At 37.4% G+C, this 27,595-nt stretch overlaps 1 protein-coding gene and 1 long non-coding RNA gene across 2 annotated transcripts in view; both read left to right on the top strand.

The window, feature by feature from the left end:
- LOC125687215 (uncharacterized) overlaps nucleotides 1-3,872 on the top strand; it is a 44,507-nt gene extending 40,635 nt beyond the window's left edge. Inside the window, exons 4-5 of the long non-coding RNA XR_007374025.1 lie at nucleotides 2,552-2,641; nucleotides 3,136-3,872. This is a non-coding gene — a long non-coding RNA (uncharacterized LOC125687215). The remainder of the gene's footprint in view (nucleotides 1-2,551; nucleotides 2,642-3,135) is intronic.
- LOC125687204 (uncharacterized) overlaps nucleotides 1-27,595 on the top strand; it is a 185,843-nt gene that overhangs the window by 53,790 nt on the left and 104,458 nt on the right. The gene's annotated exons all lie outside the window — the stretch shown is intronic.

The following is a 27,595-nucleotide window of genomic DNA, read 5'->3' on the forward strand; positions in this document are numbered from 1 at the left end:
ATCCCATATCTTCCTAGTTTTCTTCTGAGAAAGTCCCTTCTGATCGAATCAGCTATTGCCTAATCCTTGTGTTTCTCCCAAAATAATTTCTCATTTATTTTGGTCTATTAGAAAAGTTCTTGGGAAAAATCTGTGCAATTATTACCATTCTTTCCATGAGCTGTTTTCTTCACTGCTTGAAATCATAACAACACAAACCATATTTGGAGTTTCTTCATATAGTTCTGACGAAAACTGTGCATGGAAAAATGAAGGCGCTTTAAAGATAAGCTACTCTCTGCCCTCCTTCATGTTGGTGTCTTTTCCCCAGTTCTTCCTGGTTGAGAAGAAACCTAAATCTTCCATCTTTTAGTTTAAAGCCACTCCTCCTTATCCTATCACTGCCAGACTGTGTAATAATTCAGTTCCCCTTCTGGTTCTAAGGTCCCTTCAAGCGCTGGAAGGCCACCATGAGGTCTCCCTGCAGCCTCCTCTTCTCCAAGCTGAACAAGCCCAGTTCCCTCAACCTTTCCTCACAGCAGAGCTGCTCCAGCCCTCTGCTCATCTCAGTGCCTCCTCTGGACCCGCACCCAGAGCTCCACGTCCTTCCTGTGCTGGGCCCCAGGCCTGGACGCAGCACTGCAGATGGAGCCTCACAAGAGCCGAGCAGAGGGGGACGATCACCTCCCTCTCCTGCTGGCCACCCCTTTGTAATGCAGCCCAGATGCTGTGACAAAACTGTCATGCATGACTGTAGTAGAAACAAGCAGAATTTGCTATCTAATAGCAGAAATCTTATCTTTATTCTGTATTTATTTCACCTCTGCTTCTAATGGTAAACTATCCTGAAAGAGTAAATGAGTAAGCCAGAGAAGCCATCTCAGGAGGATGAATGCATAATATAAGCAGGTATCCATTTATGAGTGGAAAATAAATGAGCGTTTGCTCTGTTATCTGTGCTTATTTTCAGGCAGTATGCTTTTGTTTACAGAAATACACTCATCCACAGTCCAGGGTGAGATGACTGTGGAATAGATAAAATGTTTTCATTCTTATTGAAATGGCCTATATCCACTTGAAAAATGCACTTACAGTCTGGAAAACCAGAAAGCAACACGCTCTTCAGAATGGTGGCCTTTGTTACAGCAGACAGAGTTCTCACTGTCCTGGTTTGCACTCGAGCTGAAATAACAGGAATGCATCTGACTAGTTTCAACATTTAACTTTCTAATTCTCTGTTTTCAACTACGTTTTCTAACCTCAAGAATGTGCTGAATATTAAAGTCCTAATAATTTAAGGCTAATATCAGTGTAGACTATTTTTTCAGGCTCATATGTTCCACAGCTGAGACTGAATTTTCTAAGTCCAGCAAAAATAATGCAAAATATGAAGCAGCATTTTATGGCACAAGAAGCACACAAAAGCCATTTATCCAATACTCATACAAATCACACATATGTTCATGGAAACACTTCCCAGTACACATTTGTTAATCAAAAATGAAAGCCCCAGAACTTTTGGCAAGATTTGTTCAAACTGCATTTTTTTCTTCTTGAAAAATAAAACCTGTCTAGATTATAGATGATGAGCATTAATCTACTTCTGAACCATCCTCTTGCAAACTTGTGATTCTACAAATGTCTCCCTCACATATATTGCAGGGACCAAACCAGTGTGTTTTTAATTTATTCAGATTTTGCTTCAAATCACAATTTAGAATCTTTCCTTTTACTGGCAGGTTTCATCCTATTTTAAGAAGATAACATGAATTTGTCATAAATTAGTTTCCACAGTGTACTCAAAGAACTTCTACCCATCTATTATCTAACTGCTGGAAGCAAATCAATATATCAAATTTATCTTTGATATATATATATATCAAAGTATATCTTTTTTGATATATTGTGATATTTTATGCACAGAAGCCTAATTTCTGGAAATAGAGGACTACATTAATTCTTCCACACTAACATCTGAAACAAACAGGCTACTGGAAGAAAATGTTATTACACTCAGTTTGACTTTGTAGTGATGGACAGAGCACTGTTTTACCAGGTAGTCTTCTATACTCTTAGTATCTGCTTTTGAAAAATAATTTTATCAGTAATAATGGTGTAACAAATCACCAGCTCTTTTGTGACTAGAAAATGGCATTCAATCTACTTGCTACTCAAGAAAAAAATGATTGAAAGAATTGAGACTTTTGCCATGCAGAGCACATTCCTCATTAGTCAGGAAGTTATAAAATTAAGGTTTAACCTCATTCTGTCCAGCACTTGAAACTTCATTAAGTTGAACCTGGCTTACTGAGCATGTATACACAAACCGATATTGATCTATGTAGAATATCCTGTACTCTTCTGCAATGTCAGAACTGTCTATAACAGAGCACTGTAAATATACCTCAGTAGATGTTACATATATTTCTGGCACAGATGTTAAATAACACTTTCTAGGTGTGGACAGAGATAATCAGTTCAGGAATAAACATATCTCATGTGATTTAACTTCCAATTCCCATTGAAAGGGAAAGAGAAATAGCATTTGTTGACTCTGCTTCTCTCTGAACAGGAAAAATTGGAACAGATATATTCTAAGCTCAAGTTTCCTGTGGAAGAGTTGCTGCCTGGTGTAATGACGTATTAATAAATGATTATGGAGGTAATTTCTAGTGTGTATTTGTACTGTATTGTGCTCACTTTTTAATCAAACGTGTATTCAGCCTCTGAAAACTCCCTGGAGCAAGTATTTAGTTTGAATTGAACTGAATAGGCTTAGACAAGTTACTTTTCCCTGGAGCTGCTTCTTAATTAATAGATTCTCAACCTGATTGAGATAATTGAAATAAGTAGGAAAAGAATCTGCTCTTTTGCTTAAACATTTTTTAATAATAAAATTTACTTCTGTTTTGTTTTAAGGTTTTTTTTATAATATAGTTGTTTGTCACCTCTGACTTGTGGTTGAGTTGACCATACAGATGTGAAAGTTTCATTCCCGGATTTTGACTAGTTCAAATAAACAAGCAAGAGGTGTAGGTGAAAACAAAGAAGGTAGCTGGTGTTTCTTTAAACCTGATCAAAAATTTGGGTCAACATTCAGGCAAAGATTTGGTAGTTGAGTCAAATAAAGACTGAGACACCATTTTCTCTTTGCAGGTATATTACTTACTAAGATAATTATTTAAAAGCTGGGAGATCTGTCTGTATGATACAGAGGAAAGAAATAAAGGAAAAAGAAGAAGAAAAGAAGAAAGAATGGAAGAAAGGAGGGAAGAAAGAAAAAAATGAAAGAGAAAAAAGAAAGATTTGATTGCAGAAACACCTAAAATGATCTTGTGACTGCATATTGCATGTTCTCTCACTTTAGCAATATTCATTTATCACTTAAGTATACATTAATTAGTAATTCTGTCTATATTGAGTTTGCATGCACTATTTCACCATTAAGTGTAATGCTTTCCAAATGTCCTGTCTGGGCTATACAACTTTTTCATGAGCGCAGTAGACCCTCGACTGCATGCTTTTATCATTAAAATATTGGTCTGGCTAAAGTTCAACGTACTAAGCAGAAACAACTGTGTCTTAGTGTGGTGGAAGAGGTAACAACAAGTCACCAAAGAGCTGATCAGACTCCTTGATAGAAACTATCACTATGAAACCTTGGGATACTGGAGTGTAAAACAGGTATCTGTTTGCGTCTAAGGGTAAACAGGAGGTTCTTACTGCATTGTTAATCTTGTCATAATTGAGAAACCTGTCATCCTTTATCACTCTTGTTTGGGAGAAGCTGGGGCCAATTAACTGATTAGAGGAACTTTTAGAGGAACAAGAACTTCTTTTTTGTAAGTGAATGGTATACAAGATGTATGTTGAACACAATAAAGGAGAACTATTCTGATGCTACAAGAAACTGTGAGAGCTCTCTAACTCTACTGGGCACTGACATCTTAGATCTTATCTAAAGGAGGGAGGCAAATTTGATTTTTATTACGTCTGGTTAAGCATTTTAAACTCTTCTGGTCTTTCAGAGCCTTGTTAAGTTTGCATAATATATATGATTTCAAAATATAAACCTGTAAATTTCCTTGAAAGTCCAATACAGCTTACGCAAAGTTGCTTTGATAGCCCAGAATCCTGTTTATTCATGGCTGCATGATTAATGATAGTCATGACTGCAGTTAAATGAAATTATAGTGACATAAGTGATGTGATTTCTGTCTGTTCCTCTTCTGTCAAACTATTCTGAAATCCCAAAGATAGCACATATCGAGTTCTACATCAAATACTAGGGCATTGTCCGTGTGAGTACTCTGGTGTATAATGACAAATGAGTTAGTGAAATAAGATGCAAGCACTGCAAAGCATTTCCCTGATGCACTGTTAGGAAAAGAAATATAGTGCCCATCAGGAAACGAGCTGCTTCCAGGGACCTGTGATTCCGGACCAACCCAAACAGGAGCTCACACACAGCAGCTCAGACAGTCACTCATGATGCCAGACTGACATAAATGAAATGTTTATGTCTTATTCTAAGCACTGAAGTTCCATAGCAATATTTCAAAGCTAAAGTGAGTGTATTTTTTTCTTGTTTTTCTTTGGAAAAATGATAAGAGCAGTGGTAATATGGAATCCTATTGCCAGTGGTGAAAGTACCTTGTGGGGTGTTTGGATATCGCCTGCTTTATTGCTTCCCTATTACTGTGTATTCAGTGTTCATGATTTCTTCTGTGTACAGGAAGTGCAGGGCCACGTATTAAAAATACAGTCCATTCTTAACAGAGGAATATTGTCACTGAGTAACCACAGTATGATGATTTCTGAGCAGCTGTGGAACACAATTAAGCAGGAAGCATGATCAAAAAAATAAAAGAGTAACATAAAAAGCTGCCTCTACGGAGCTTTCACAGGTGTTATGAGTGTGGCAGTGCCAGAAAAATATTGCCCACGCTATCCATTTCTCATCAGCCTGAACGGGTGGAAGTCAGAAGGCAGCAAATCCTGAATAAATGGTGGCTGTGGGAAAACAGGCCAGCCAAGACTGGCAGTGTGCTCCATAGTCTTTAAACTGGTATGTGGCCTGGCATTATCGTGTTGCAAGAAAAGGGTTGTCTTCTTCTCTGGCCTCACTGTTTTGATCCATCAGCTAGATCAGCATTGCAATACAGTGCTCTGAGTTAATGGTTTCTTTGGGTTCCAAGATCACCCCTTTCCTATCCCAAAGGACAGTGCGCATCACTTTACTACTGAAAGCTGTATCTTAAACATTGTTTGATAGTGAACTTCCATGTCACCAGTCCACAGGTTGCCATTTTGACAGCAGCTCATTATGGTGACATAGCATCTCATCATCGGCAAATGAGGAAACTGTCACCTTCAGATTCATGTTGGTTCAGTAGATGCTGACAAACTTGCATATGGTGTTCTTTCTGTTCCTATGTGAGTAATTATGGCACTCAAGTGATGCAAACTTTGTGATATTCCTATATTGCCACCTTTGTCTCCAGTGCACTGAAGCTGATATTAAGCCTAATTCATACCTAATTTTGTGGTTGTGATGTGCCAGTTTGTGTGGATGGGCTGATGGAGAGGTTCTTTATTTTGTGGTATCACATCCGTGCACGGGCATGCAGACATGCATGGCTTGGCTTTCACATCTCTGCCATCACTGCTGAAATGCACCACCCACCTCCTCAGTGTGATAACATCCACTGTTTGGTCTCCATACATGTTCAGCATACATCAGTGAATGACAGCTTTTTTCTGCGTGGAGGAATTTGCTGACACACCTTTGCTTCATCCACACTTCCATGTCAGATGTCATTTTGTCAGCCTAGCCCTCTGCTGCCATCTGTTTCACAGCAATAAAGTGTAGTGGAACATCGGTGGGAAAGTCCAGACTCTGCTGCCATACCTCCAACATTCACCTCTGATGCCATGGGCCAACATAACAAAACAGGAGGCATTGATTTTAGGGATCTCTCATAGATATTACCTAGTCTAACTTCCCACTTAAACAGGCTCTCAACTCAGAGGTTTGGATCTTTTTGGCTGAGGTAAAAGTTCTTGGGAGTGTAGCATGATGAAACATGTGACAACAGTGAAATAGCTAGAAATGGAAATCTCCCTGGTGTAAAAACATAGAAAGAAAATAGAACTGTCCCCTGGGCAGTATTACAGCTGCTTCCTTAGGAATTTGTTTCCTGCCTTACTTAATATATCAGTAAGCCCAACAACTGTTTATCATCCCTTCCCTTGCAGTGACTCTGCCCTTGTAGATCTTCTTATTTCTGAGGTAGCTATGTGTTGGCTGCCCACTCAGTGATTTGCAATGTTTAGCTAGCTTGCAGAGTGAGTTATTTGGCCAGCTGGCTGCTTCCAAACAAACCATATAATGGATATGGTTGGTTTTTTTTCAGTGTCATCTAGGACACTAATGTGAGTGTCTCACTTCTATTTTTCCATTGATCTATCATAAAACTTCTAGAAAACTTTCACGAGAGGATTCTTTCAACCAGCTGAAATTGGTCAACAAGATTAAAGTTTTGGTTGAAATTATGGACAGTGTGATCACGTATGTCTTGGTCTAATAGGAAACCAAATGCATAGTTTATTAATTCACTTGATGTATTAAGTGTAATTGATTCTACTGTTGGACTTGTTCAGTTACCTAAAACACATATCAGGAATATTGTAAGGCTATACTCAATTCCATCTGTCACTACTAAGAAAAAAGTAAGTTTCCTCATGTTTATTTAATTGGTACTTGCATCTTTCTACTTGTAGCATTTATCAGTTCGTTTAAAGGCTTCACAAACTATCTCATAAATGTAGTCCCATTTTGTTCTTATTCACCCTAAATGCTAGTGGAAAGTTCTTGGTGTAGTTGGATTCTTTGACAAAGATGTAACTCTTTATCTGTCATTTTTCTAGCTGCTCCTTCTCCATGCTAACTGTACATTTTATTTTAAAGAGTACTTTTCCGTTCTCTCTATCCTGCCATAGTCCCATTCACTCCAAATTCCTTATTTGATACATCATGTTGTCAACTTCCTGTTAAATTCACAGATGCGTTTAGTATTTTATGCTTCACTGTGTTGGGAAGGAGCTCTCCACAAACCTTCACAGAGCTGCACTATTATCACTGTTTATAACAATGTTTTAAGACTTCTCCACAGGATTTATGCAAAATTTGATAGCAGAGTACTACTACAAGTCAATCAGACTGATTAGTCTTATTTTCCCTGTTTCCTTGTGTTCTTCATTCTATACGTGTATGTTATCTTCTACCATGTCTGTAGAATATTAGTGTCAGACAGCACCCTTTCTCTCTCTGTGTCCTAGTGACTTCTCACTCTCTACCAAGGGATATTTCAGCAAGGTTAATATTTTTGCAAATAAGTAACTACTGGCAAGCTTAAAATGCACATAGTTACGTGCTGTATAACAACAAGTGCTTTTTATCAAAGTTAAATAAAGTTCTGTAGAAATTTCCAGTTTGCACCTTACCCGGTATTCATTCATTTCAGCCTCTGCTGCTCTCTCCAGGACACGTGTTTAAATGGAAACACTACTATGTAATCTGAAATGTTGCTTCCATTATGACAGCATCAAATCTAGCCACTGTCTTATTTGTACCTGCGAATCCCATGTATAGTAAGTTTTGGGTGCGGAGGGTGATGCTGTAATCGGTTGGTGGGATGGATGTTGTTTTGTTTTTAATAATTGGCTTCAGCAGTCCTTTAGCTGTGGCTGGGCTGGATGACTCCTTAAAACTGTTCTCATCTGCAGCTGCCAACCATCATACTAGGCCAATAGAGCTGGGGAGTGCAAGAAGCAGCACGAGGAAACCAAGGCCAGATTTTCTTTATCCTGGCCTCCAGCAGACCTATTTTGCTTTCTTCCCAATAACTATAAATAACACAGTGCAAATGAGCTGCAACAAACTCAGAGACATGGGTTGCTGTTCACTGTTTTTCATAAACTAACAAGGCTGCAAGTAAGCAGATTCATAAAGAAACAGGTGAGTTCTATTATTTCTCCCTTCTTTCTAGTATTCTGAATGCCTAATAAGAATTTTGGCAATAAGCCTACATTTGAAATATGTATTTCTTCACGACACAGCTGCAACAATTGAGATTTGGTTGCTTGTTTTTCTTATTCCAAAGTAGTATCATGTGCTACAATTACAAAATGAATATGAAGGGTGCTAACTTAACCACAGCTGCACAAGTTCATCATGAAGATTCAATACCAGGAAGGGGCTTGAATGCTTTAATAAATTGTGAAAGTGAAGCTAGAGAGAGATTGCTTCTGTCCCCAGACACAAAAATATCTTAATATGCTCTTTGCAGAAATGTATTTCATGTTACACTCTGAAAACTATTGTTAGCAAAGAGATTATATAAAGAGATTAGATTTATTTAAATTCTGTGAAATTGCTGAAGGACTGTGCTAGTACTAGATACCTCATCTCCCTCTGACCTGAAAAACTGAAGTCTTGCAAGTATTTGTTCAATATGAGTAGCAGTATAGGATACAAATCAATGATAGTACTGTTATTGACATAGATCACTTAACCTAACACTAAATTTTCTGTAGATTTGTATGTGTTTTGTGAGCTTATTTAGCTCTTCATTATATAGGATTCTGATTTGATCACAAAGATCCAAATTCCAGGCTTCCACTTTGTTTATTTTACCTGTCATGGTTCTATGTTTGTTTTGTTTTTGTTTTTTGTTTTTGGGTTTCAGTATTCCACATCAAAACATCATGTAGTGTACGGGGCATTAAAGTGTCACTGCCCAATCCCAGCTACCTATCCCTGTACATTACAGCAGTCACGGGATCTGGCCCTTCCGGGTGGGGGGGCGCTCTCTTGCTGCCTTGCAGTGGGTGCTGGAGGTGCTTTCCTAGCCGTTCCAAGCTTTTCAGGTTTGAATCGGTCCCGGGAACTCTCTCTCTCTTATCTTGTCTGATTTATTAATCTCAATTGCAATTAAATTGTATCTATTGTGTTATCTTGTATTCCAATATTATAGTAAAATAAGTTTTCCTCCATAGATTGTTGCTGCTGCTCTTTTCCTCCCTTCCTTCCTTCACATTTTTGTGGGACTGGGATGGGGGGGGGAGGGCAGAGGCCTGTCGCCCCTGTCACAGACATAGATTGATCTAGTCAACTCCATGACATTACCTATGTGGGATTTTAGATTAGTAGATTTAGATAAAATAGCAACAGAAAAAAGTTCATCTTTAAGAAGCTGAAGTTCATAGGGGTGCACAGTAAGATTTTTCAAGGGTTCTTGCCAATTAGATCTCATTTCATGAGAGGATAAAACACTTGAAAGTTTCATGCAGCCTGATTAAAGCAGAAGTTGCAAGTCCTATTGAGAAGATGAAAGAAAATAAGCCGCCTCGAAAGCCATTTTGATCCCATCTGTCTAAAAGTAAGAAAAAACCCACAGTGAATCTTCTTATCATGCAAATATTTTCAGGTACCATTTTTAAGATCAATTGTATGAAAAATTAAATATTTTAAAATGTAAGTCTCTTATTATTATTATCCCATTTCTTTTTGTATTAAGCTTTTGGATTTCCATTGAGTTTTCTAGGCAAAATGAGTAAAAGCTATTCTTGCTTCTTTCACAATTCTTATTCTCTTCAGGAATTGAGAGGAACAGCATGTAGTTGAGTTCATTACTGAAAAATATTATTTTTACTCATTAGGTGTTACAGGGTAAAAGCTTCATGATCCAAGCATACAGAAAATCTAGAAATTTAAAACATCAGACTTTCAGCATCAGCACTTGAACATTACTCTTATTGTAATCCGAAATTTTTGGCTGATAGTTCCAAAAAGCACAAATGTGAGTTGTTATGTCTCAAACTCTTCTTAATCCTATCCATCTAATGAAAGTACTAGCACATTCTCACGGGGTATTTCCAAGACTTACGCAAAGATCCTGAAGCAAAAGAAACGCTTAGAATTTGATCTAAGGATTTTTGTAAACAAAAGTAGTTCAAACTACACTCTCTTTAAGATTTTTTGATGTTCACAAACCTTTTTTGAGGACTAGACCAGCACTTAAGCAAACACAGTTCTCAATTTATCCCTCTGAAAGTTCATTTTGTAGAAGGCAAGAATTCGGTCTGCATCCAGGCTAACCAGAGGAAACATGCTGCTTTTATAACATAGTTTTATGGAAACACAAGAATAGGAACACTGGGGGGGAAAAAAAAAGAAGAAAAAAAAAAAAAAAAAGGCAAATAGAGTGCTAGGAATTATTCAGAAAGCAATATGGCAATATAGAAGAGAAAGCATTATTATGATATCTCATGAATTCATCATGCAACTGTACTTCAACGTGATTCCATTTCTGCAATATTCTCTTTGAAATGTGGGGAAAAAAAAGGATTGAGAAAATGCTGAGGAGGTTATCAGGGATGATCAAAGTTAAAGAATAGCATTTATATAAGGAATAACTAAGTAGACAAGGAGTCTTCAGCCTGGGAAAGAAATGAATGAGGAGAGATAGAGCAAGTCTATAAAATCATGAGTGGAATGAAAATAACCATTTCACTTCTTTTTCAGTAGATCAACTAGGGTGAATGAAAAGAAATAAACTAAGAAAAATAAAAGAATCATAAAATCACAGAATCACAAAATTGTAGTGGCTAGAAGGGACCTTTGGATCATCTAATCCACTTCCCCTGCTGCAGCTGATATCCCAGAGTAGCATACACAGAAAAGCATCCGTGTGGATTTTGAATATCACTGGAGAGGTAGACACTACAAGATCTCTGAGCAGCTTGTGTTAATGTTCTGCCATCCTCAAAGTAAAGAAGTCTTTCCTCGTGTCCTGATGGATCTTCCTATGTTCCAATTTGTGCCTCTTGTCTCTTACACCTATCACTGGGCATCAACAAAAAGATCCTGGTCCTATCTACATGATTCCTACTCATAAGGTATTTATAAGTATCAATAAGATCCCCTCTAGGTCTCCTTTCCTCCAGGTTGGACAGTACCATGTATCTCAGTGTTTCCTCACATGGGAGATACTCCTGGCCCTTGATCATCTTTGTGGCTTTGCACTGGACTCTCTCCAGAAATTCCATCTTACTTCAAATGGGGATCTTAGAAATGGACACAGTACTCCAGATGTGGCCTCACCAGGCTAGAGTGGAAAGGGAGGATCACCTCCCTCAGTCTGCAGGCCAAACTCTTCTTCATGCACACCAGGATACCATTGGCCTTCTTGGCCTCAAGGGCAAGATACTGGCTTGCAGTCAACCCATTTACACCATGATAACTTCTCTGCAGAGTTCCTTTCCAGCAGGTAAACCCCTAATCTGTACTGATACACATGATCACTCCCCTTCAGATGTAGGACCCTCCACTTGCTCTTGTTGAATGTCATGATGTTCCCCTCCACCCAATCCCCCTCTCTGTCCAGGTTTCACAAAATAGTAGAACAGCCTTCCAGTGTGTCAGCCACTCCTCCTGGCTTCATATCATCAGCAAACTTGCTGAGGGTGCATTCTGTTCCTTCATCCAGATTATAGATGAAAATGTTGAACAAAATCAGACCCAGTACAAATCCCTAAGGAATATTGCTAGCCACAAGCCCCTAGACTCTGCACCACTGATCACAGCCTTCTAAGCTCTACCACTTAGCCACTTCACAATCCACATCACTGTACACTCATCTATCCCACACTTCTTAAGTTTACCTGTTATGTAAAATAGTGTCTAAAACCTTGCTGAAGTCAGAGTACGCTACAGCCATTGCTGTCTGTTCATCTTCCCAACAAGTCACAACATCACAGAGGGCTACCAGATTATTAAAGCATGATTTTCCCTTCGTGAATCCCTGGCGACTACTCCTGATAACCTTTTCCTTTTCAGGGACAGAAGCGAGGCTAACCAGCCTGTAGTTTCTCAAGTTTTCCTTCTTGCCGTTTTGAAAAATGGAGTGACACTTGCTTTTCTCCAGTCCCAGGCTCCTCTCCCATTCTCTACGACCTTTCAAACATGACAGTCACTGAGCAGTCACTTCTGCCAGCTTCTTCAGGACTCACGGTTGCATCTCATCAGAGCCTATGGAGTTGTGTGCATCAGTTTCGCCTAGACTATCTCTGACCAGACCCATCTTGACCATGAGGAAGTCTCCCTTTCCCCCTACCATCTCTCTTACCTGCAGGATCTGGGATTCCCAAGAGCCAGTTTATCACGAAATAAAGATTGAAGCAAAATATACTCCTCAGGATGTTTTATATGCTCAAACCTTTCATGAGATCAAAAAAGAATCTAAACCAAATTAAGAAGTATCTTAAAGGCTGACCAAAAACAAGAGTTGTGGCTCATAGTTTTCAGAGTCATAACTGCTAGCTGTGAAGAAATACATAAAGGAGTATCTCCTGTACCTGTGCTCTGAGAAGATATTCAGGGCAAGACAAAATGTTGCTCTCACTCAATAAAGTTATTGATTTATACATGTACACTCCATGTATGTGCAAAAGAGAGACCGAATTTAAGTGCACAAACATATTTTGGCTCCATACAATTTTGCTACTTTTTAACACATCCTGGAAAGTCTCCTACTTTAGAAGATTATCACAAAGGAAAAAAAAAAAGAAAGAAAGAAAGCTATCTACTTATTGCACATTATCACATACCTTACAATTGTTAAATCACTGAACCATTTATTTTAAGTAACTTTCTCGGATCAGCAGTTTTATTTGATTCAGATCTGTCAGAATCTGTAATAAGTGAACTGTCTCCTTTCAAATAGAAAATAGAAAATATCAGATAGTAAAACTGAAACATTTTATAGGTTAAAGTTTATCTACCAATTTTGCTGTCCCTAAAGTAATTAAAGATCTTAATGAGAATGAGGACTTGTGTTTGCCTACTTTGTATAAAAAAATGCTGCCACCCACATGTGCTTTCCCAAGATCACTGCAAGACTTATAACATTTCCCAACATAAACACATATAATCCTCAACAATTGTAGTTTTATTTAAAATGCAGTCATTCTGTGGTGTTCTTTGGATTTTCCCTTTAACTTTGGGCCAGATGGTGCCAGCAGGAGCTTGTAATGTGAAGCGTGTGAAGCTGTTCTCACAAATAAGGAACTTTTGAAGACGTTGCCCTTCAGTGAACTGCTGCAATATCAAGGGTTACTGAAGCTTTTTTTTTTTTTTTAGATAGAAGCGAGGTTTGTTTTGTTGGTGTTGAATGGAGTGAGAATACAGATTTCTTCTATTTTCCAGGTCTGCGCATAAAGATGTTACTTATTATCACCCGCCTCTGTAAGAATGCCAGAGTAGAACTAGTCTTATTGTATATAACAGACCCCCGCAAGTATTGACAGCATTTCGTTTAACTTCTCTTCATTTAAGCTGTTTGGTACCCACAGGAGGACTTACGGTGTGAAATAAGCACAAAAGCAAGTAAATTCAGCAAACAAATGGAATTCAGCTTTTTTGTCTGCTTTCTTCCATCGTAGCCATTCAGACTTTCATAGTTACAGTAGTGAAAGAAAGGAGTTTAAGGGAATGAATCATTGTCTTCAATAGGTGCAATAGTTACAACCACAGGCAAATGTCATAATTAAAGTAAGGTTTCACCACTCTTGCACCATGAAAAAAAGCAGCTTTACACACTCTGGTATACACTGAAGAAACTAGAAAGTTTCTTCAGCAATTAGAAAGACTTCTCTGTGATGAAACACAACAAACTCAGTATTTTTCATTTTATCTTAGACCAATGATGCTATGTCTGGTAGAGCTGAAAATAAGATTTTAGCTCTGTAAGACATCTGATATTTTGATATTAGTTTTCTTTCCCAAGGAAAACCTGAGCTGAAAAATTTTCCAGAGAATAAACATTTCCAGGAAAGGTTTATTCAGCAGTGAAGATATTTTTCATTTTGAAATGGTTCAGACTTATTTTACATCTACCTAAGCCAGAAATGTGCCTTATAGGAAAAAAAACACAGCTGTCTTATACTTTAAAAATTGGACTTCTCAGCTGCTGGGGAAATGTACTTTATCTGAGAGCAATCCTCTGCAAACAAATGTGCTCTGATGTATCATGAAAATTACAGACTATCTAAGCTGAAGTATTGTGAAGTACCCAGACTGTACTACTTTAATGAGGCCTTAAAGCTGCTTAAGAAGAAAGAAAAATGCATTCACTGCATCCAGGCTGAGATGTGTTGAGATGGTATGGAAAATAAATTTTGCTACTGAAAACAATATGACAGTACACTTTCCCATAAATTTCATTATTTGGAAAACCTGAATTTTATGTTTTTAAATATATGTAACTGTTAAATTTGGAGAGCTTAATCAACGTCATATTTTAAATAGCAATGAGTATAAGCCATGGCAACTTAAGACACAATTTTCCAATTTCTTTTTTTTAACTCATAAATTGCATGAAGTTCTGTGGGTTTCACATGTTTTATGGTGTAAAATTACACCTTCCACATGAAGAAGTATTGAAGAATTACATCTTAATTTATTGCACAATGCAGTTGTCACTGAATAAAACACATAAGACACCCTATGAGATGACACAAGCATTAGCTAAATATTTTACTTAATACTTTCAGCTGCACCAATTGGCAGAAAGTAATTTTGCTTGGAGAACAGCCACTTTTTCTGTGGTTACTGCCTCCGTTTTTTGATTCTTAAGGTTAGTGCATATAGAGAAGTAATCTACAGTTGGTGTTAAAACTTTCCCTATCCTAAATTTCAGGCTGTTTGGACACTTCCCAGTTCTTCTATCTTTACTATTTCAAAAATGCATAGATTTGATGAAAGCAGTTTTAACTATCCTGGTGCCTGTATTTATGTTTTCAGTGTATTTAACTAGCATTTTTATTGACTTCTGTGTTTATAAACAATTTTGTTTTCTGTCAGTCAATGGAACTATTTCCACACATTTCAAACTTTCCTCATTTGATTGCATTAAAGAATGATCAGTGCTTTACAAGTCAAAGAAATAATCTGTTTAAAAAATGCTGCATATCCTTACCTGCACCATGGAAGAAAATCTTTTTAAAATTACGATGTTGAAAATTATATTTGTAGTGAGTCTCTACGCATGTACAGTTCAAGGTACTGTTTTCATCTTCTCCAGATCAAGAGTGGATTTTGATTGCAGCACTTAGTAAGATAAAATACTTTACTTGTCATTCAGTAGGCCTGTTTTAGAAGAGGAACAGAATCCAGATGGTCAGTGCAGCAATCTAACTAGTAAACCATCCTTTCACTGCACATATTTTTTACTCATTTATTAAATACTAAAGATTCTTTGAATCTCAGGTCTCATTTATAGGTAATAACAGGAAGCTGGTAAAAAAACTTGTTGTATCAGCTTTCATTTTTTGTTTGCTAAAGGCTATTATTTTATTAGGGTTGGGGGAAGCTTTACTTGGATAACTAGGTTAGGAAGCTAGACGTTACACAACCAAATACTTCAATTTCAATGTGTGAGATATATAAAAATTCTTATTTCCTCTCTCAAGTTCCCACTCAAATGTACAGACTTTGTCATATAGCCTTCCCTTAATTCTTTCCTTGGCTAAGGATTTAATTTGCATAATACATGAGACAAAGTATTAGTATAAACATTAATACAAGTTTTGCAGTTAATATGCATAAATTTAATTCTCATCCTGGCTAATAACAATCAGTGCCTGAATCTTAGTAAGATATACTTAATCAAATTTTAAAACCTTTATTGCTGGACTAGCAGGAGACTCCCATTGTGACAGGCACCTCATTCAGCCATTGGCAGGTAATTTTAGCCAGACAAGTAAAACTGTCAAATCTGTTTTCCAGTTAGTGAATAATTACACTGCAGAAGGATTTGTGATGTCTAAAAGGACTAACAAAGTCCGTACATTTTATCAATATTATAACAATATGGAAATGGATTCATCTGTAGAGAATCTCTCATTGATGAATTAATGATGTAGTTGATGTTTTTAGTCTGTTTAAAACTTGTTTGGAACTCAAAGTCTTTTCTAAACAGTAAACCTCTAGTAAATTCAGAAGGAAATAATTTACTTACTGATCTACAATACTCTCCAGATTTAATAGTAATAGAAGTCCTGTGACCTTCAGTTCATATTGTCTCCAAATGTCAAGTCTTTCAACTATAGTGTTCCAATTATAGAATCACAGAATAGTCTGTATTGTAAGGGACCTTTAATATCATCTCTTTCCAACCCACTTCCCACTAGACCAGGCTGCTCACAGCCCCATCCAGCCTCGCCTCCTCGCCAGGGAGGGAGCATCCACAACCTCTCTGGGAAACCTTTTCCAGTGTCTCACTAGCCACACAGTAAAGAATTTCTCCCTGATATCCAGTCTAAATCTACCCTCTCCCAGTTTAAAATTATTTCTCCTACACCAATAATCTAGTATTGTATGAATATTGGACACCCCATCTTCCTTTCAATTTCTCAAGTATTTTAGTATGCAAGCTAACATTTAGCATGCTAGTGTTGAGGTAAACAGACATAGTTGCTATTATTATTTTTGTTTGCAATGAGGATTTTTTGAAAATTAGGTTATACTTCATTATTTCCATTCCTACAAATTTGTATTGGGTAAACCAAATGAGAAGTTGTTGCTTCCTGTCTTGTGGGCTCAGAACAAAACTTTCCAATGCTTCATATTATGTTTAATAAATCCTTTTTTTTTTCTCTAAAATATTCTTTTTTTTTTTTTAACTTGTAAATACTTCATGATAGCGTACTTATTTAATAATAAACTTTCAATAATGTTTTCCATTTTCTACCCTGTAAAGATTTTGAATTAAAGGGCAGATTGCATGTGAAAATGAATCTTGTTCTAAATGAACTTTATTTTGTATATAACATCAAAAGTGTGAATTGTCTGAACAAATAAGTGCAGTGATGAGATTTATTGTTATTATTATTATTACAACAGCTATTCTAAAAAAAAAAAAAAAAAAAAAAAAAAAAAAAACAGAACCAGAAGAAAACAAAATAAAAATGTTACCAGTCAATCTTGTTCTGACTGGGGGACTTGTGAGCTGATCATCAAGTACATCCAGTATTACCTCAGGAACACTTACAAAAATTCATGAACTACCATTAACATGAGTTTTACGTACTAGCTAATCAGACAGGAGGTCTCTTGTGATGCTTAACATATCCAAGATAATAAGTAGCTATAGCTGAAACATGCAGTGAAGAGGATCCACATGTTGTTGCTGTTGTAGTCCTAGATCTGTTCAAAAAGAAGGGATTGTATAAAAAATACAGACAAGGCCATCCAGAGTGCTATATCTCATCTCTCTAATGACTCTGGCAGCACATAATGATCAGATATTAAAACAGGTAATAAAACAAGTCCATCTCATCTCCCATTGTAGCACAGCAGTGACAGAAAGCACTAGCCATCTTCTAGAAAAAATATTGCCTCTTTTGTGGTGTTTTTTGCACATAGAAACATCATTGCTTTATTATTCAGATGCAGATATGTTTCTGGTATTTTTCTTCAGGAAATTTCTTGTGGAGCTCAGGAAAATGATAAGCAGGCCTAATGGAATGGGAGACTTTATAAACTGAAGAAAAAGGCTTAGTGAAGAAGTTCTGATGTTCAGGCTAAATGGTAGTTCTTTCACAATTTCTTCTGAAAATATTCATTTCTATATTGAAGTTAATGAATGTGTCTTTGAAAAGATAATGGATGTAGGGTTTGTTGTAATGGGGCATACAATGTATTTTATGTAATGCAATCAAGTCTTCCTATAATCTTAAACTCCCAGTTCTGAAAGACTTCAGATAGATCAGGACTGTAATTAGGTAAACAAAAACTTAATTTGATAGTGACAACTTTTTTTTAATAGCAGTAATTATTTAATCTCTTTAAAGTTTATGGCATACTAGTATAACACTACATATTGCACATACGTAATATAAAGTGGGATTTAAATTGTATGCTTCATTTACAGAAGGTAGTCATTTTGAATGGCAGATATTCTCTGGTTACCCAAAATGAAAAAAAAATTTGAAGACTGTGAATAAAATAATTGATGGAGAATCTGTAGTTCCAGTTCTGTCAAGAGAACTCTGAATGGAAGTATATAACTCAAAATAAATTCCTAAAAAAACAATTAATTAATCTAAAATCTAGAAGATAAATTTAGATTTTACACCAATGCACCAGTATTATGAAAAGGTACCACAAAATACTTGGAAAGTCAAACTTATCCAAGCCTACTGCAACAAGATTGACCATGTTGTACATATAGGGTAGGATAACCAGTTTGGGAATAACTTTTGTTGTCACAACTGGTATTTCCATCTCTTGGGGAACAGAGTTAAATCTACTTGGCTTTGTAAATGCCTAATTGAAAATCATTAATGTTGAAATCTGAATTTAAAGGAAAAACTAAAATTACTAATTGAAGGGTGAGGAAATTAAAGGTGCAGCAGCAGAAGAAAGTTGATATTGTTTTCTGGTCCTACCAGCAAACACCAAAACAGTCACATTGCTCTAGCATTCTGATTATAGAAATTGTGCAGAGCAAACATTTTTGTTTTATAAGACTGACTTGTGCTCTTCCTTTGGCTCGTAACATGATCCAGCTTTTTTGAACAAGGGCTGTGAATGAAAGGCTGTCTGGGTAACAGGAAACGCTACCAATCAGCCTTGCAGTTTTCCTCTAGGAATGATCTCGTGCAATCTATGAGTAGACAGGAAATGCGCTGAGATATATTTAGTAAGGTTTCCACATCATTAACTGCTTATTCTGAGCAATAATAAGCAATCAAGGAGCTGATAAACATGGCAGTTCTTGAGTATCCCTTGAGAAGTTTTTATTATGGGGGTTCTGCTTCGTTATACAGCTGGCTTCAATAGGTCCTAGAGGAGCTGTCTGTATTTTCTTGTTTTAGAGATCTATTTTTCCAAATGTTACTGGTAATTTTGGTGCTCAAGCTTAGAACATGTGACTTGAAATGGTGATTCTAATAAATTCCTCACGATCTTCGTTCCATGCTACAATACAAAGGCTCTTTCATCTTCCTAAGTTTGTGCTTCTAAGGATAGCATTGAGTTTTCAACTCCTCTCTTTGCTCATTGCCTCAAAAATTTTTAAATGATTATGAAAATATGGTCCAACAAAGCTTTGGCTGCTGTTTCATCCTTGAGAACATGCTTCAGACATCCTAAGTATTTTCTGAGGCCTAAACTGTTGCTTCTCAATTTAGAAACTCCAATACCTGGATAAGAAATATAACCAGTGTTTACTGCATTTCCTTTGTTATGAATAACAGTATATAATGTACAAAAAAGTTGCAGCATACCTGTGAAGAGATGAATCAGCTGCGGGAGTGCAGACTAGGACAAATCAGTCTCAAGAGAAATAGCAAATTGTGGTAAAATCTCTTGAGCTCCTGCTGTCTGACATGATGAATCCAAATTATCCTTAGCATCCTTATACAGTGACAGAGTTAGTATCACACTAGTCATCTTTGCTGTTAACAGAGGTGATCTCATGCAATTCAGTTCCATAGAAAGTGGAGCCAGTATGGGAAGTGAGCCTTGAGAACAATTCTTCTGAGATTTGTAAGAGAAAACCTACTTGGGCACTGTGATTCAATATTTCAGAAAATAGATGCATAAAGGCAGTGCAAAATGTGAAAGTCCACTGCATCCCTGAAATAGAAGAAAGAAGAGGATTCTTCAGTCTCACATGGGGAAAGTTCTTCATTTTTATTTAATTTCCATTGTTTTCAAAATTAATAAGGATCTGAACAGTCCAACAGAAAATTGTGGCATTCTTTATTTGTATTTTAATGCATGCATTGGATTTAGAACACTGAAAAGAAAAAACTTGATAATTAATTTTGTTCAACAGTAGGAAATTTGGTATTCCAGTTACTTATCTAATTGTAAGTCCATATGGAGAGTGATTGAATATTCTTTCTAAAGTATATAATTTATATAAATCTTAACTTATTTCCTAATTGATTTTTTTTTCTGTGAGGGTAAACTGGCCCATTTGGAAGTGGTACTGTCAACAGGAAGAGTAAGACAAAGGGAAAATAATGAATTAAACTTTATGTTTACTAAATGAAATACTGAATACTTGTAACTGGAATGTAATCTCTTTGAGTTAGTCAAACTATGAACAAACTATTGTCTAAATATTCTGTCTCTCCAGATACTAAAGGACATAGACTTGTCTTACAGATGGATGAAAGCCATCACTGCAGCTGTGACAATATGGATAAAATGTGGTGCATACCATTAAAATCAGGCTTGGATGTAAGGTGAGAAATCACAATGCAAAATCATACATATCTAAGAAATTAGTCCCTTCACACACTTTTTATGTGTAAATGGTCTTTCATAGCAGAGATTCTACCTCCTACTTAAACATTATTCATTATTACATCAGTGATAACAGTTGAGACGTTATTCAAACTGTCAGCTACATACGAACTTTTATGCTTCATGATTCAGTGCATGTTCAGCAAGTTTGCAGATCACACCAAGATCTATGCTGTGGTCAGTGTGCTGGAAAAAAGGGATGCCATCCAGAAGGTCTTTGTGAATGCTTGAGAAATAGGCCCACATGAACCTCGTGAAGTTAACAAGAATAAGTGTAAGGTCCTGCACCTGGACTGGGGCAACTGCAAATGTAGCTTAAACTCACTGTAACCACCACTAACAGGATCTAGAGAGCAAGATGTGTGAGAAGCATCTGAGATCACTCGGTTCGTTCAGCCCAGAGAAGAGGATACTGATGGGGAGCCTCATGAAAGCATACAGCTTCCTCACAGAGGAGCAATAAGTGGATTATGAGCAGTCTTGAGGAGAAGGAACATGAGACAGCAAACTGCAGCCTTGCAAGCCAACCATATCCTGGCTTCCACCAAAAATACTTTTTCTTGATGAGGAAGTGATTCTCCCTCACTACTCACTCTTCTAAGACACTAAGACACTAAGACTTGGAATCCTGCATCACACTGTTTTAGCATGTACAGAGAACCGTGAAGATTGTCTGAGGGCTGAAATACCTATCCTATGTAGAAAGGCATAGAAAAGAGAATGCTCTGGAAAGGCCTTATAGCAGTATCTAAAGGAGGCCTCCAGGAAAGGGGAGGAGAGAATCTTTTTCAGGGATTATAGTGACAGCACAAGGGATAATGGTTTTTTAATAATGAAGGGTGGGTTTAAATTAGATATTGGGAAGATATTATTCATGATGAGAGTGGTGAGGTATTGGAATATCTTATCCAGAGAAGCTGTGGATACTGCATCCCTGGAAATGTTCGAGTCCAGGTTGGATGGGTGTTTGAGCAATCTGACATAGCAGAAGGTGTTCCTGATGAGACGTGGGGTGGTGGAACTAAATGATATTTATTATACTGTAAGAGAGGTATCACCAGCACAGAGAAAAGAGTCAGGGTCACCTACCTCGACCTGCTGACCCCACTACTTTCAATGAATCCCAGGCCACAGTTGGCTTTTTTGGACATCAAGGGCACACTTCCAGCTAATGACCAGCTTCCCATCCACCACTACCCCCAGGTCCTTTTTGTCAGGGCCGTGTTCCATTGTTTCAGCCCCCACCTTGTACTAAGTGGATGTTGCCACAACCCATGTCCATGACCTTATGCTTGAATTCACTAAACCTCATGAAGTCCACCTGGGCCCACTGTTCAGCCTGTCTAGGTCGCTCTGGATGCCACACCACCTTTCTGGCAAGCAAGCTGCACCATGCATCCACAAACTTGCTGAGGGGACACTCGATTTCACGGTCATTCTCATTGATGGAGTCATTAAACAGCACCAGTTTCATTACTGACCCCTGAGAAACACCAGTCATCACTGATCTCCATCAGCCATTGATCCATTGAGCCATTGTCTACCAGCTATGTACAAGAGTCAGCCACTTCAAAACAAAGTATGTGACCAGTTGAAGAAGGAAACAACTTCTGAAGAAGGAAACAACTTCTGAAGAAGGAAACAACTATATTTCTGTATAAACTAGAATAGCTTTTGTTGGTTGTGTCATTTCTTCATTTCTACGTAGAAGACTTTCACACGTTTTAGCTTTATATCCATTCATCCTACCTGCAATTAGTCATTCAGATGAACAAGCTGATATTAGTGAACTATTACATAAGGCTAATGCCAGCTGATTGACCTTCACTGGGGGAAAGCAGTTCAAGGTAGGTTTAATTTCTTTACCCACATTTCCCATTAAAATTGGCTAGATTTCTTGGACAAGTAATGAGGTCATCATAACCAAAGATTTAATTTTATCAGTGAAATAATGGAACTTCCTTGCATTAAGATCTGGAAAGGTTGAATCCACTTTTTTGAAAGCTAAATATTTTGCTTAACACTAAGCATAAATGAAAATTATATCTCTGCAAATAATAATTTTAAAATTATTCTATCCTGTTTCAGTTGAGGTTACTACCTACTCTGCATGTAGTACCAAGAATCCCACATGTGATATTGCCTTTGCAGAAGCCTAGACTTGCTATTTCCCACTATTGCTTTGAGCTGTAAAGGAACAAAGCCAAACAGTAGGGCACAGTTCTATTTAAATCTATGAAGTGTTTTCTTCACAGTCTGAAGTTATTTGCATACAAAATTAATAGTCAATTACAATTAGTGTCCACCTGTATTTGTATATCAACTGTATTTACAGCTACTAGTACTTATTATAAAGTTCTACTGTAAAGCCAGAATAGTCTGTATAGAGTGAGTCAGCAGACTCAATTCATTTTCAAGACCTCAAGTGTAATAAAAATTACCTGGAGTAATCAAAACAACGGAGCTGCCTATGTCTTTGTTTCATAAGCATGAAATAGTAATAGAAAATCCATACAGCGGAAAATCAGAGTTCTAATAACACTCTATTTGTTATGTCTCTATTGTTTCATCCCTGCTTCCACTTATGCTTTATCTGCAGACTGGTTTTCCAGATGGAAAAATAAACCTGATATTTCCCTGGCTTCTCGTACTCTTTCACTATGCTTGATTCTTGTACAGACTTCAGAAAAAAGAATGAAGCTTCTTCTGACTTTCTGTTCAGAGTTGGAGGCCTGCCTAGATTTTCCATTCAATAAATAATGTCGCTTGGCATGTGGTGAGAATCAGTGACAAGACCAAAGATGTTCTGCTTCAATTACAGTCACAGAATCTTCATTTTCAGACACTCACAATATAGGTATATACATATGCCTAAGTGTATAAATGCATTTATCCTGATGTGTATCTCTGTGTGCCGATGTAAGAAGAGAAACATCAAGCTGAAGAGCAAGGTTTTGCTTTGATACAATACAGTTATTGCCTCTGCATTTATCTGAAACAGTATTTGTAAAGCACTCTAAGATGGGATCCAGTTGCTTAAACACGGGAGTCTATTTGAGATGCCATAAATTATTCCATCTGTCCTCCAAGCAGACACTTCAGAACAACATGGATCTTGTGTCACCTATGCCAAACTCAGAGAAGCATCTGAATATGACCTCTGAAATGGCTCTGGTGTGTATGCATGTTACAAGCAGCTAAATTCAGCTCCTGGATTCTGATTTTCTCCACAAACCAGTAGTTTTAGTAGTGCAGGATAAGATTCTCTGTTATTTATCAAGTACATATTTATATATACATAATTTTTTGTTATTCAGATAGAAGTAAGGGAACTTTGCTGTTTGATATGATTATTTATGCTGATTTCTAAGATTTATTCCTTAACTTCTGTTACTCTGTAGAAAAGCTATTTGTAAGGAAATGTCAGAGGAAAGAAATATTTCATATAGCTCTTCGGGGATGAACATTTTTTTTCCTGTCAGTCTCTGGTATGAGCTTGACTGCATACAGTCATGCTGTTGTTTTTGTGCTTCTTGGAATAGCTTCTACCCCCTACTTCAGGATTTGTCCTTTTGTAGCCCATCAGGACAGTAAATCTGTGCTCTTTGGGCAATGGCTGATGTGTTGTCACATACATACTGCATGTGATGACATACACTGCAACCGTGGTCCCACTCACCATTTAGCTGTATCAGATCCTGCTGATCAGCTCTACAACAGCTGTACCATCTTTGCAACTTCTGTTCGTTTGACTTCTTTTGTTGTCTTTTGTTATATTTTGCTTTGTTATCTTTTCTCATTTTTGTTATTGTAGCTGTTTATTAGTCCTTAATAAAGCTGAGATAGAGTTGATTTCCCTCATTGCTTGATATGATGTTACATCCTAGTTTCAGGAGAAAATACAGTGTTGATCATGTAAATGTCTTAGCTGATGCAGAGCAGTGCTGCATGGAACCAAGGACACTTCAGCTTTTCAGCTTCTTGTACTGTCCTGCCAGTGAGGGAGCTGGGGCACAAGGAGATGGTAGGGGACAGAACCAGGAAAGATGACCTAAAATGACCAAAGGGATTTGCCTCATACTGTATGACATTATGTGAAAAAAACAAAACTGAGGGGATTTGGCTGAAGGGCACTGCCACTGCAGAGGGACTGGCTGGGCACTAGTTGGCAAGTAGTGAGCAATTGAGTTGTCAATCATTTTTCTTGTGTATATCTGTGTTTATGTGATATATATGCACATATGTGTAAGGATTGCTCTTAAAGTAATTCCTCCTATTTTATCACATTCTCAGCATTGGCTTTGGGCCCCTCACTACTGGAAAAATATTGAGGCCCTGGAGCATGTCCAGAGAAGGGCAACAAAACTGGTGAGGAGTCTGGAGCACAAATCTTGTAATGAGCAGCTGAGGGAACTGGGACTGTTTAGGAAAAGGGGAAATTCATGGGAGATCTTATCACTCTCTACAATTGACTACAAGGAAGATGTAGTGAGGTGGAGGTCAGCCTCTTTCTATCACTAGATTAACTATAGATGAAATGAGATATAATGGATTTAAGTTGCACCAGGAAGAATTTCATCTTAGCTAGTGCGGTGAGTTGTTGGAATAAGCTGACCAAGGAGGTGGTGGAGTTACCATTCCTGGAGGTTTTCAAGAAGAGAGTAAATGTGGCACTAAGGGATATGGTTTCGTGGGCATGGTGACGCTAGGTTGATGGTTGGACTAGATGGCCTTAATGGCCTTTTTCATCTTCAAGGACTCTATCCTATCATTCTATCATTCTGTATTGGATGTCGATGGTATGGCAGTAGAAGTTAAACCTTTCCATCAATACCCACTATATTTTGTTGCTGTGCAACAAGTGGCAGCAAAGGGGCAGTCTGGTAAGATAGTGTCTGACATGGAAGTGTTTGTGAAGCAAAAGTGTGGAACTTAATTTCTCTATGCAGAAAAAGTGACACCTTATTGACAGTCATCGACACTTGCTGAATGCTTGTGGGGAACAAGAATGGATATGAGAACAATGATGTGCTGGATGGTACGTTTTAACAGTGGCAGCAACAGTGACTGCATAACCTCCATTGGTGCCGATTTTTATGAGCACAGAATTCATCTCTTCAAGACTGTCAAAAATGAATAGCTAATGGTGGTGACTATTGAATAGTGTTTTGTAGCTGAGAATTTGCTCTATCAAATAATGTATCAAACTATATCTACTCAAGTTTCTGTGAAAATAAATAGGTGGCATTACTTTTGGAGCAACCTAAGTGTATGATTAACATCACTATTATTTCACTCTTCTTTTTCTGTCTCACAAAATATTTTTTATCTCAACCTATGAGTTCTACTTCGTTTTCTTTTTTTTTTTTTTTTTCTAATTCTCTCCCCATCCCACTGGGAAGGAGTAGAGTCAATGCAATGCTGCTTAACAGGTTAGCACACAACATTTGTACATCCAATTTTTCCTTTCTTCAACGCCTTATCTGAATTGCTTCACCACGAAGATAAATCTTTTTGTTTTATGCTGCTTTCAACAACAAGTACTTGATGTTTTGCCTTGCATGGAGGTCTTTCCTCTGCCATCTCTCCTGGGGCACCTCCAATCCAAGACACCTGGCCAAGGACGGCTTGTATGGCTTCTTACCAAGTTGCATTGGCTGACACAACTCACAAATTCTCCTTGAAGAGAGGACCTGTTTCTTCATGAGACAGTAAAACATTATTTATTGTGACTGCTGCTCAGATGGGCTTGATATTAGTCTAACTTTGGTTTGTAATAAATAGTCAGTGCAACAGGCTTCCGTGATCATCTGGACTTTCATGTAGATAAAACAGAATTGCATCACAGGACCAGCATATGTTTAAACAGACTTGTACCGCTTTTAGCAATTTAAAAATACAACCAGCACTCCCAAGCTGTCTTTTGAAGGTACTTACAGGGGGTTCAGGATGAAGCCAGGTAGGAATAAATTCATTTTATGCATCCTGAGTCTGGAAATCTGAAGCTGCATCAGCCTCTTCGGAAGCATTATCTTCCAGGACAGCGCTCTGAACTTAGGTGCTGGGCAGCAGGAGAGAGCTGGCCTACAAAAATATATTTTGCTGTTGAGAAAAAGGAATAGCTTAAAACCTCATGCACTAATCAGTAAATTGTAATAAAATTTATGAGGCAAGAGAGAACAGGGTTGGAGTTGAGGCTTCCAGAACCATCTTTATGTACTATACACAGTTATTTCATATTTGTATTAAGGACTTGAAGCATTAGTCAAAGTGCATTAGTAATAAATAAGATGAAGAAAACCAGTGCAATCCTCATAACTGCTAATATGGTGTCATATTAATAAATATGAGGAAATCATTTATGAAATACTTTCATAATCGTAACATATAGAAAGATTATGGCAAATCTTCTTTCACTCACTTATGCTCAGTCCATGCAATAAAATTGAAGACAGTGATATTCCACAAATGTAATGAGGCTGCCCAGTATCAGCTGTCCAAATTCTGCCTGAAATTATACTGTTGCTGTTCATCATAAGTAAAATACAGCTATAGTCATTGGAAAGAAGCAGAGGAACTTCTTCTTGGAATGGAAGCCAAAGTTGCAGGTTACTCTATAAAGTTCTCACTGAACATCAAGGTAGCAGTCAAAAATTTTCACAGATCCTTCTTTTTGGTGCATACAATTACAAGCATGCAGTGTTTCATCATTTTGCTTTCTTCTTTCTGGGAAAAGCTGAAAAGTTTTGCACGGATGTCTTGGAAAGAAATGTAGAAGAAGGCATTGATTAATGGAGACAGAAGAACGTGAAGTTATTCAGCAAGAATAGAAGGAAAACTAACTCACCAAGGCGTAATATTCAAGTCAATATCTCTAGCAGTAAGTGTAAAATTCTGGAAGGATAAGCTCAGTTCACCCTGCACTTTGGAAGTCTAATATTTTGACGACATATTAAAAATGACATCCACCAATTGATGCAGTGGCTAAAGAAATTACTGTGTGCCTTTACGTGCTGTTCAAAAAGAGCCCTTTGTAAATATACTTTAAATCAGTTTGCTGAATTTAATAAACAGTAACTCTAAAACGCTAAGTGACTGTAAGATCAGCTAATATCACTGACAAAACCAGCTTTTCCCCCAGTATTCTTTGTTTTGTTTTGCTGGGTTTTGTTTGTTGTCATCACTGTGTTGTTGGTTTTTTAATAATACAACTGTATCAGTCTGTGTGCATTA

This window comes from Lagopus muta, chromosome Z (genome assembly GCF_023343835.1).
Source record: "Lagopus muta isolate bLagMut1 chromosome Z, bLagMut1 primary, whole genome shotgun sequence".
NCBI lineage: Eukaryota > Metazoa > Chordata > Aves > Galliformes > Phasianidae > Lagopus > Lagopus muta.